Source organism: Fukomys damarensis, unplaced genomic scaffold, assembly GCF_012274545.1.
Source record: "Fukomys damarensis isolate Sample0158 unplaced genomic scaffold, DMR_v1.0_HiC HiC_scaffold_1, whole genome shotgun sequence".
NCBI lineage: Eukaryota > Metazoa > Chordata > Mammalia > Rodentia > Bathyergidae > Fukomys > Fukomys damarensis.
Window position 1 is genome coordinate 10876428 of NW_022900913.1, and position 10631 is coordinate 10887058.

The 10631-nt window shown below is 45.8% G+C and overlaps 1 long non-coding RNA gene across 1 annotated transcript; it reads right to left on the reverse strand.

The window, feature by feature from the left end:
• Positions 1-5084: 5084 nt before the first annotated feature.
• LOC104867223 lies at positions 5085-6174 on the reverse strand. Its single transcript, XR_781708.3, has 3 exons — positions 5992-6174; positions 5273-5453; positions 5085-5125 (listed from the first exon to the last, which is right to left on the reverse strand). It is a non-coding gene; the product is annotated as an uncharacterized LOC104867223 (long non-coding RNA).
• Between the last annotated feature and the right edge of the window lie 4457 nt (positions 6175-10631).

The window sequence follows — 10631 nt, forward strand, 5'->3', positions numbered from 1 at the left end:
TCCAGCGTGGAGATAGGAACATAGGAAGGGCTGAATGCTCATTCTGGGGGCCCCACCCTCCTCTTTAATCCTAAGACAGCTCACGTTTTCCACACTAAATCGGTTTCCTTCTGAGGTGGGCAAGGTGGTGGACAAGTGGGTCTCCTCACCTGTGTCGACAGACATTGGTGAACAAGAATCCAGTAGGGCCAGGCATGGGCAGAGATAAGTGCATTCACGTGGTGCAGCATTAAGCCACACTGAAGGTAGCGGTGACACGAGTGTGGGGTCCTTTGTGGGCACGCTGTCCGGGAAGGGCAGCTCACACCATGACCCGGTCATTTCCAACACTGAGCGCTTGTCATGGCCTCAGGCCTTCACCCATTCATTTATTCTGCAAATAGCTATTACGCGATTGCACTGCACCAGGAGCTGCAGCAGATGAAGTCTGTGCTTCCACAAGTGCCCCATTCCCCTGGAGTAGGGAAGACAGCTCTGTCTAACATCGGGGATCTTACTCCATATACAGCCAGCGGTATGCAAACCCCACAGCTATCCCTGTCCCTTCTCCATTGCTGCTTCCAACCCCACAGCGGAGGCCACAAAAACGAAGTCTCTCTCTGCCAGTTTCCCCAGTGCTCGTAGTCAGAGGACACTGGTCTATGCCAGCTCACTTAAGCAGGGTCTGCTGGGGGCTTCTGGAGGGAGTTTGCCTTCTCTCGTGGAAGGATGACGTGGCCAGAGCTCCCTCTTCCCCTCCATTCTCCTCTGAACTTGAGGACATCATGCTGAAAGAGTAACGATAGCTGAGAAGCAGAACCCCAGCCTTGTGGCCTCATGCCTGTATTTGCTTCATCCATCATAACAGGCTAATTTAGTCGTAGCTGGGAACGTTACTAATGAACACATCAAGATCAAAACAAAGCAGGGCGTGGTGACACACACCTGTGACCCCACTATGCGGGAGGCTGAGACAAGAGGACAGCCTGGACTATGTCCTGTGACCCTCTCTTTAAAAGAATAATTAAGAGCATTGAATGCAAACCCTCTTCATAGTCTCCTTCTTAAAATGAAATTTCAAGAGGGTTACCAAATTGAATACTTTTTTCCTAAAAACTTGAATTGCCCTCGGCTGCTCATTCACCTAATATGATAGGCAGAACAGTAAACTTTTCTCACTCGGGGGTCATTGAGGATTAGAGAGCCAATCTGGAAGCCATTAACAAAAAATCCTTTAAAGTTTTTCAGAATAGGGATATTCGAGCTCAGCTGGCAAAATAGGGCTTTGGCAGCTCCGAGAATTGTAACATGAGCAGAGGAACAGGAATGTAACCCTAACATAAAAGCTGCAAAGGGGGAAGGTGCCCACAAGCTACTCATGAAAGGAAAGCACACAAACCCTCGCAGACACTCAGACATAAACACTTTTGAAGTCCCCAAGGCTGGATGAAAGGCCACGTCTAGTGTCTAGAATGTCCCCCCAAGCCTCGTGTGCTCTGAGGAGGTGCAGCTCTTGGAAGGTGAGTGGCTCTCAGGGGCGTCCATGCGTTCTAGCCGAGTGTGCTGTGAGGAGGGAGGGCCTGGGCAGAAGAGGTGTCACCGTGGAAGTGGCCTGGGAGGGTGTCGTCCTCTTGCTCTGCCTCCTGGCTGCCTCGGGCAGAGGCCCTGTTCCTCCGCCATACCATTCCGCTGTGCCGCTTGTGCTCAGACCCCAGTCTAAGCTGAGCCCACACCTTAGAGATCTGGGTATAGCGGAAAGTGACTGAGCCACGTGGTCCTGCGGGGTGGGTGCTCCCGGTGGAAGCCCAACCCAGAAAGTCACGGAAATCCATGCTGCAATGAAGGCCGATCCAATGACGGGAAGCCTGGGATTATAAACGAGGGTTTGTCAGCTATGACCAGCAAACCCAATATGACCTGGAACTGGCCCTTTTCCGTGGGCAAGAACTGCTTTTGCTTTTATAAGTGCTTGAAAAGTAATCATGAGAAGAATACTGTTGGGTGACTTGTCAGCATAGAGAAAATGTGACTGTCAACACCCTTCCTGTTGTATTAATGCACAAGCTCTGCTCACTCACTCACAGAATTATTTGCAGCTATTTGCCATAGCAGCAGCAGAGTCGAGTGGTTGCCACCCAGGGCATATGGCCTGCAAATCTCAGAAACTGTCCAGCCCTGCACAAAAAATGTGTTGCCCTGCTATAAAATTTACAGCCTGAGCAATAACCTCTCCCACGGGGTGCACTCATAGTGAAGCACATGGCAAGTGGAAAGCAGACAGCCAAGCTGGAGGAGGCAGGATTCTCAGAGCAAAGCGTAGGCTCTGCAGTTCCTTAGGAGATAGTGTGTTAAAATAAGATTAAAAACTAGGTCAGTGATGAATAATAGTTTTTTGAAATTTGAAAAATAATGAAAAGTATCTCCAGAATAAAAGAGAAAAAAAATTAGATAAAACAGCCTTTAAACACTCTCATCTATAGATTCTAGGTATTACTACCTGCGGTTTGCCTAATGTGTTCCTGTACATGGTTTTTCTTTGTGGCCTCTGTGTGCACATACAATATGCGACAGTTTGGACAGGGGTTGAGCGAGCCCCTGAGGGTTTCTGTGTGGGAAACTGTGTTAGTCACTTTTCCATCCCTGAGACAAAAACACCAGACACCACGACTTAAAGAAGATCTTGGCTCAGGATTTCAGTCCATGATCAGCTGGCTCCAAGGCCGAAGCATCATGGTGGAAAGGCCTGAGCAGAGGAGATCTGCTCACCGTAGCAGCCAGGAAGCAGAGAGAAGGGAGGAGACAGGAAGGGAGATGCACCCCTGGGTCCCATGCCCAGGAGTGACCTCTTCCACCTGCCTCCTGCGGCACATCCGGCTAGGAATTCTTCGGAGAATCAGTCTGCTCCTGAGAACAGCGCCCTGTGGTCTGGTCACCTTCTAAAATCTCCTCCTGATTGGGGCTCTGTGACCTGCACTGGCAGGGCTCTGCCGCATGGACCAGGGGGAGAAGAGCAGACAAAGCCTCAGCGACAAGATTCCCACATGTGCAGCAGTTCCAGGATTTCCGAGACCAAAATAATTCTTAACTGAGTTTTGAAGTAAGATTTGTATTTAGGATCAAAATTAGAACAAGAAACAGATCTGCTTCTTCAGTTACATTTATGTAACTTCACAGAGTGTCTTCAAGCTTTTGGGCTCTCTGAAGCACCTAATTTATCCACAAAGGAGATGCCATATGCTTACTTAAATTAATACATTTAAAATCTTTTTAGTGTGTAAATAATGGTGTTGGTCTTACATATTTCAAGAAAAAGATAGCTGCACTTTTTTTTTTTTGCACATTGGATTCAATGCAACAACATCAGAACATTTTTAACCAATATTAAAGATTGTCAGTCCAAATGTTTTGAAGTATATTTCATCACTGACTATGGTTTTAAGTGGCAGTTGATAGAGCAAAGCGTAGGCTCTGCAGTTCCTTAGGAGATAGTGTGTTAAAATAAGATTAAAAATTAGGTCAGTGATGAATAGTTTTGGAAAATTTGAAAAATAATGAAAAGTATCTCCAGAATAAAAGAGAAAAAAAATTAGATAAAACAGCCTTTAAACACTCTCATCTATAGATTCTAGGTATTACTACCTGCGGTTTGCCTAATGTGTTCCTGTACATGGTTTTTCTTTGTGGCCTCTGTGTGCACATACAATATGCGACAGTTTGGACAGGGGTTGAGCGAGCCCCTGAGGGTTTCTGTGTGGGAAACTGTGTTAGTCACTTTTCCATCCCTGAGACAAAAACACCAGACACCACGACTTAAAGAAGATCTTGGCTCAGGATTTCAGTCCATGATCAGCTGGCTCCAAGGCCGAAGCATCATGGTGGAAAGGCCTGAGCAGAGGAGATCTGCTCACCGTAGCAGCCAGGAAGCAGAGAGAAGGGAGGAGACAGGAAGGGAGATGCACCCCTGGGTCCCATGCCCAGGAGTGACCTCTTCCACCTGCCTCCTGCGGCACATCCGGCTAGGAATTCTTCGGAGAATCAGTCTGCTCCTGAGAACAGCGCCCTGTGGTCTGGTCACCTTCTAAAATCTCCTCCTGATTGGGGCTCTGTGACCTGCACTGGCAGGGCTCTGCCGCATGGACCAGGGGGAGAAGAGCAGACAAAGCCTCAGCGACAAGATTCCCACATGTGCAGCAGTTCCAGGATTTCCGAGACCAAAATAATTCTTAACTGAGTTTTGAAGTAAGATTTGTATTTAGGATCAAAATTAGAACAAGAAACAGATCTGCTTCTTCAGTTACATTTATGTAACTTCACAGAGTGTCTTCAAGCTTTTGGGCTCTCTGAAGCACCTAATTTATCCACAAAGGAGATGCCATATGCTTACTTAAATTAATACATTTAAAATCTTTTTAGTGTGTAAATAATGGTGTTGGTCTTACATATTTCAAGAAAAAGATAGCTGCACTTTTTTTTTTTTGCACATTGGATTCAATGCAACAACATCAGAACATTTTTAACCAATATTAAAGATTGTCAGTCCAAATGTTTTGAAGTATATTTCATCACTGACTATGGTTTTAAGTAGTACAGTCCATATTTAAAAATTTTACAAGTAAGGAAATTGAGGCCCATAAAGGATGTTATTTCTCACTGTCATTCAAGCAGCTCTTGTGGGGGTGGGGAAACAAGAAGACTGCAAGAGGCACCCCACACACCTGTCTGCTCTCTCTTAGATGTCAACCCCTGAAGCAAAACTTCAGGCCAGCACAGCCCCAGGGGCCTCCAAAACAAGCGAGCCAGAGAAGAGCAATCTGGGTTTCTTTTCACTCTGGATTTACTTTTAGTAGGGGGACAGGGCTAGGTACACAAGCCACAACCATGGCTGTACATTCCTCTTTGTCTACCAAAAAAAAAAAATGCTTTTTGGTCAACTGGAGCTCAAGCCCATTAAAGTTTCCACAAGATTTTTGACACCAATGCATCCCAAGTATTTTTACTTAATTGTCTGGTTAGTTGGCAACATTTGTCTGCATTTGCACCATTCGTGGGGCAAGGCGACTGCTGTCCTTTCCGTCTTAGTAAGTTCACAGGCATGAAAGAGGAAGCCTTGTCCATCTGAAGGTCATTCTGCCGAGTATTGCGTCCGCTGAGGGAGAAGGGGAGGAATGGACCACCGGACCTCAGGAGGGCCATGAGGAGGGCACTGGCAGGGAGCCCTGCAGGAGACTCAATCCCCACGGGAAGCACGGAAGGACTGGATGACAGGGATCTGGAGAAGCCAGGGGGAACTCACCTTCAGGGATCCAGAACTGCTTCCCACAGAGGACAGGTGAGCAGAGATGCAGGAACCATGGGAATCAGCCAGGTGAGGGGAGAAAGCGAGCCAGGCATGCGGACATCAAGGGCACAGCTCTAAAGTGCAGGCAGGACAGGAGGTACCAGAAGTTCAGGGAAGAGCAAAGCCATGTCATTTGCTGCAAATGAAAAAAAATTAAGGGAATACTATGTCTTGTATGAGCTTCTGCAAAATCATGAAGTTCTCCACAAACACACACACACGCGCACACATGCACACACTCAACACCACCACCTTTCAGTTCCCTTGGGGGCTCTCGGCTGACACCCCCTACCCCCAGCCCTTGTGATCTCCCCGGCAGCAGCCTCACTGGCTCTCAGAAAGAGCCAGGTGTTGACCCTAAGGTGTAAATGACCAATAGAAGAGTGTTATGATTCAGCTGACAATGATGTTACACACTCAAAACACCTCTTATAATTATTTTATTATTAAAATTCAAAACATAATTTACAATTATTTTATTATGAATACTAATAACTAATGTTATTTTGAATTGTAGCACGAGGGCCCTGAATGGTCCCTGTCATGGGCCCTCCTGCCTGAGCCCATTGGGTGGCCGAAGGGCTCCTCCCTCTGGGCCTTGCACACTGGCCCCTCTTGAGGCCTTGTCTGGTTTTCACCCTAAGTGGGTTTCACCCATGGCTTCCCCACCCTACCTGTCTGGCTGGGTTTCTCCCCTCTGCTTATGAAACACTGGCCCGGATCTCAGCCTGTGGTCACTTGTAGCAATTGCTCTCCTGGCAGCTGTGCTGAGGCCCAGGTACCTCACCCCCGCCTAAACCAGCAGGTTGCAGGTGGGCTGGGCTTCTTCTAGTCACTGCTCCTCTGGGGGAAAAAAAAAAAGTCATATGTGGCCTTTGGGAAACTGCTGAGTTCCTGGGAGGTGACTTATTTAGGGAATGTTTCCCATATGTCTCTAGAAGCTGGGCTCAAATCCTACAGTGTCACCTACCGGCTGGATGATCCAGAGCAATACGCTGTAAGCCTTTTGTTCTTCTGTTTCTTTTTCTGTTATTGGCAAGGATAATAGTGTCCAGCTTCGATCGGGCTGTAGGATTACATGAGTTAGCACAGGTAGAGGGGGGTACTTGGCCAGTGCTTAATTAAGCTGTGCTATCATCACCATGGGCACCTGCTGACCTTCAGATGCTGTTCTCTAATACAGACATGGCCCTGACCAATGTGGACATAAAGTTGTGCAGTTCTTTTGAGCTTTTTATAAATAAGAAATAACATACAATCAAATTCAAAGCAGAATGGAAGTAGAAAAATGAGGGTTTCTCAAATTCTAATTTTTAGGGACATCAACGATGATGGCATACTGTTTTAAAGACAGTGAGTGGTCAAAAGATCCACATAGACATTTCTCCAAAGAAATTAGACACATGATTAACAAGCACTTGAAGAGGTCCTCGACTCTACTAATCATTAGAGAAATGCAAGTCCAAAGGATAATGAGATATCACTTCACATTGATTAGGTTGGCTATTATAAAACAACAGAAAATCAAAGCGCAGGCTGGGGGTTGTGCCTCAGTGGTAGAACACTTATCGAAGAATGTGTGAGGTCTTGGGTTTGGTCCCCAGCAATTTAAATAATAAATAAATGTAGGAGGAGATGTGGAGAAATTGGAGACCTCATACATTACCGGTGGGAATGGTTTTCAGTATGGAAGGCAGTATACTGTTTCCTTTAAAAGTTAAATATAAAATTACCGTATAATCCGATAATCCTTGTTCTGGGCATAAACTCCAAAGAAGTGAAAATGTCTGTTTGTACACCCATGTTCAAAGTGGCGTGATTCACAGTAGTCACAGGGTGGAAGCAAGGCAAGGGTCCATTGACAGATAAGTGAATGAACAAGATGTAGTACGTATATGCAATGGAATACTATTTAGCCTTTAAAAGGTGGGCAATTCTGACATGTGACTTATTTAGTCACGTGAATAACATGAATAAACTATGCAGACCCTATCGCGTATGACTCCATTGACATGAGGTACCTAGAATGGTCAAAACCATAGAGACAGAAAAAAAGAATGGTGATTTCCTCCAAGGGCTTGAAGGAAGGCACAGCGAAGGGTTAGTGCTTACTGGGTATAGACTGTCCTTTCAGAAAGATAAAAAATGTTCTGGAAATGGGTGGTTGGTGATGGGTGCATAACACTGTGAAAGCACTTCATACCACGATACACTGGAGTGGTTAGGACGCTAAGTTTTATGTGTGCATATTTTGCCACACATACACACGAAAGACAAAGAATCTGCATAAGGACAGCTGGAAATGAGTATATCTAGAAATTTTCATTGGTTCTCAGTAGGAAGCCAAATCCTTGCCTTGACTCACACATTCACTTACGTTTTCATTCACTGAATATCGACTCAGTCCACTCCAAGTGCCAGGCACCATTGTTGGTAAGCAAATTACAGAAACAGACCCATTTCCCTTTGCACACTGTGAGAAGAGGATGCAGGTCTACCAAGGAAACTCGTAATAGAGATGAAATTATAATGATTTTCCAGTCCAAGGTTCAGTGGGTTTCACTGTTCTCAAATCACTGTCCACTTGTCCTAGCCTGAGGCTGGCCTGGACATGGATGTGTGACCCCTGAGTAAAAGGAAGGGTTTGACCTAACAGTGAAAAATACACTTTGCAATATCTTCAATGGTTCTGGATATTCACATTCCATTTTCAGAGTTCAAATGGCCAAGAAAACGTTGTGAAAGAAAAAACCCTCTAATTAAACACTTACCAGAAATGATTGACCAGCTTGCTTGCCTGCCTTTTCCTCCCTTTCCCCTTCCTTCCTCCCTTCCTTCCCTCCTTGCTTCCATTTGGACACGTGTCCCTATAACCAGAGTAGCTGCTGTTCTGGGCCCTCCATTCCTCCATTCTGAACTCTTCAGTGTCACAGTCAGGTGGCTTCTAGGCACAATGCTAGGTGCTACCTTTTTTTTGGTTTGTCTTCAGGTGGGTATTTTGGTAACTGTGATTTGTGTAAACATTTCAGCTGTGGCAGTTGCTACTAAGGTCTTCGTGGAGATCAGTCTTTAGCCTTGCACCACAGTCTCAGCATACCCATTTATAAATATTCAGCCTCTGAGCTAGGTCAGTACTAGGATTGTAAGTCAAAATTCTTGTCTCCAACATGTTCACTGTCTCTACAAAAATTGATATCCTCCTTAAGACATGTGGTAAATCACACCAGGGTAGACCAGAAAGCCAGTCACAAATCTCTACATAGTCATGTCTTCCATTTGCCCAAGATTCATACAGAGTTTACGTGCCAACCATTATTCTAAGGGTTTTACTTGTATACAGTCACTTCATCTCCATTAAAAAACCCATAGATACTCTCAGGAGCCTCATTTTACAGATGAGGAAGCTGAGACATAAAAATATTACATAACTTGTGCAAGCCCACCTGGCTGGGGTCTAGGCACCCCAAGAAACCTCTCAACTTTTGCAGGAACAATGGACATCAGAGCCAACCACGACATGTAGATTAACTGAAGTGATTTTAGGCTAAATCCAGACAGCTGGTTTCTTAAGTACTATCTTGTAGGAAGAGGGGAAAGAAACTTGCTAATTTGTTTTGTGGTTAAAAGACTTAAGTACATTTTGTTTTATTATACCACAAGGAATTACCCTTGGTATTTTCAGTTTCTAGGACAGACAATTTGTACTCATCGCTGCTTGGAACCTGGTTTAGGTTTAATTAGGCTCAGCAATTTTAAGTCATTTATTTTGTATGAGTAATATAGCTCTACACACACAAGTGATAGTCTATGGCTGGAGAAAACTATCCCTCAGTGTTAAATATCTGAATTGATAGAAGGGATATATTTTTTTCTAAACATACAGCAGAGTTTTGAAACATTTTTATTATCTCCTGTGAATCATGGTTTTCAGACTGGTTGGCTGGCTGAGAGGCCAGACCCACATTCGAACCTTGCACTAGCATTGAACAGGCCTCAGTTTCCTCATTTGTGAACCGGGAATAACAACAGCACGTATCTCATGGCAACTGTGGAGACTGAATGAGACGATGCGTGCAGTACAGATATTGAAGCCTGTGGCCGGAAGTCAGCCGTCCTAAACTGCAGCTGCTCCTTTATGGGATTTTTCTGGAGTTGCCAAAGACTCCTGCAGCTCTCATCTTTGGTCCTGAGACTTAAGAAAGGAAGGAAATGATTAAATCACTTGTAGACAGTGCCCAAAGGCTACTGAAGCCACATAAAATTCCACATCTTTCTTTAGTTATGGAACTTCTCTTTCAAAAGCGGCCAGAACATTTCATGTTCAAGCCTGTTTGTCTCTGGAATAGCTTATATTGGAGAAAGAGGAAGTGATCACTAGGATTCTTATTTTCTTCTAAAAAGCCTGTTTGTCTGGAATAGCTTATATTGGAGAAAGAGGAAGTGATCACTAGGATTCTTATTTTCTTCTAAAACAAAAAAGGGGGGCTCTGATTAGGAAATCAATGGCCAAAAAGTCTTGGGTCTTTTATTGCTGGGTTGTTTATTTTTACCATTAGTAGTTCCCATATTTTTCTCCTTTGATGAACCATTTCATAGAAGGACTGGGGTTGTCAATAATGCATTTACTCTCTCCTAAAGTAAACTGTGAGTTCTAAGGAAGTGTGAGCCAATTCTGCTGACCGAAGGGGAAAAACTAGGACATTTACCCAATCTAGTGGAACAGGCGCTGGGCACGCAGCTGCATCTGGGTTCCAGTCTCGACCTGCCTGGCCGTGACTGACCAGCTTTAAGGCACCAGGGAGGGAAGGGACTCATTTGTCCACCTGGCCTTGGGCAGGAAAGAGACACCAGCCCATCTCCTGCCTCAGTCCACCCTCCACATGCACTTGCTTTCCACTCCATGGCCTCTGAGTGTAAAGAGTCAAGGAAGCCACAGGGCTCTTCCAGGAGAATGAATCTCCCAGGAGCAGAGCCAGAATGCCGCGAGCGGTTTTGGACTCCGCTGCAGAGCAGGGTACCTCAGTTTCAGCCCCGCTGAGGGCCCAACTGAGCGCCAGGCCCCGCCCACGGCCCCGCCCTGCCCTCTGATTGACGCCCGTCCGTGTCAGTCAGTTTATCCATGGCCTCTGAGTGTAAAGAGTCAAGGAAGCCACAGGGCTCTTCCAGGAGAATCTCCCAGGAGCAGAGCCAGAATGCCGCGAGCGGATTTGGACTCCGCTGCAGAGCAGGGTACCTCAGTTTCAGCCCCGCTGAGGGCCCAACTGAGAAGAGGCCCCGCCCACGGCCCCGCCCTGCCCTCTGATTGACGCCCGTC